The sequence below is a fragment of the Papilio polytes genome, unplaced genomic scaffold (assembly GCF_000836215.1).
Source record: "Papilio polytes unplaced genomic scaffold, Ppol_1.0 DF824146.1, whole genome shotgun sequence".
NCBI lineage: Eukaryota > Metazoa > Arthropoda > Insecta > Lepidoptera > Papilionidae > Papilio > Papilio polytes.
In genome coordinates this window covers 4057772-4059176 of record NW_013525058.1, presented here as the reverse complement: position 1 = coordinate 4059176, position 1405 = coordinate 4057772, and the positions used below count along the sequence as shown (strand labels likewise).

General features: G+C 28.7%; 1 long non-coding RNA gene across 2 annotated transcripts; it reads left to right on the top strand.

The window, feature by feature from the left end:
* Window positions 1–6: 6 nt before the first annotated feature.
* On the top strand, window positions 7–1405 carry LOC106111798. Of its 2 annotated transcripts, none has more exons than XR_001226196.1 (4): window positions 7–91; window positions 159–245; window positions 1193–1280; window positions 1372–1405. It is a non-coding gene; the product is annotated as an uncharacterized LOC106111798 (long non-coding RNA). The 2 variants fall into 2 exon arrangements; XR_001226197.1 differs by having other exon boundaries at window positions 7–96.

Below are 1405 nucleotides of genomic sequence, written 5' to 3'. Positions count from 1 at the left end.
AAAAAAAAAGATTCTTGTAGGTCTTTATCGAAAGTCTATTAAGTTAAAGTAACCGCCGAAAGTATTGTTTGTAATATAACGAAGCAAAGAAGTAATGTAATATAATACATATATATATATATATATATAAATATAAATATAAAAAATATTTGTTGCAGTAATATGACCTTGTTAACTTTTGAAAATAAGTATATTAAAAAAGTATAAAAAAAGCTGTTATCTTAACAGCATGCATAATAGAAATTGTAAGTACAATAACCATAATTGAAAAAATAAAAAACTCGATTGACTATTTATATTTAGATAATATACTCAGTAACATAGAAAATGCGATTTCGAAATTAAGATAAAAAGTGGAAATATCGGCGAGTGATATTTGAAGTCGTTTTTTTTATATGTTTTTAGGAATTGCCATTCTCACATCCTTTGTTGATGTTTTGTGCTAATGTAAGTTATACTATCCAGGGAATTAGTTGAATCAATGTCACCTCATTCATCAAAATCCATTTAGTCGTTTAGGGTGCAGGCTGTCACAATGAAATTTACACATAAACTAAGTTATGTTGTGGTGGTACTGAAATAAGTTAGTAATAGTTACTGTCCAGTTATCATCAAAACATGATTGTAGCTAATTGTTTAAATGAATAATGAAAAGAGGTAGTTACCTGTTACATTATCCTTAATCTTATTTTATATTTAAAATTTCTTTTAGATATAGACCATATGGAGGGCATTTGAAAGGCATATATGATAAACACATTACTCATTGTATAACAAAAATAATTAAAACCATTGTTATTTCAGTCATTAATTCTTTGCAAAATCTAAATGCTATTTTTAATAATGAACAATGTCATAATTTAAATTTAACTTGTGGTTTAACACATACTAATAAGGATCATCAAAAGGTTTATAAGTTAATAGTGTAATTTTTGTTATATTTGAAGTGCCAAATGCTCAAGTGACCACCCGAATACACAGAAACTGTTTCCGTTGATATTTATTAGAATTACTAATGATCATTTCTACCAACCATCTTTTAAATTTAGACGTTGTCTATGCAGCAATTGCAGAGCCCTTTGAAATAGCTTTGCAACAATGTTTAGGTATCACATAAGTTCGTTTTTAGCTTTAGATTAACACTGCTCAATTTATAGAGTTTATTGCAAAACAAAGAATATCCTTATTTCAGGTACTTGTTGATCCAAATAAGTTACCTATATTAAACAAAAAAAATAGTGACACTATAATTATATTGGAATGAGGCAATTATAACACAGGTTTGTAATTTGGTATACTAGCAGAAATAATTAACATGTGTGTACAGAAACTCCGAAGGTTGCAGAGCACAGAGTTTTCGGTACTCGACAGGAGCGCAATGGCGAGCCACGGACTGACCGCCGCC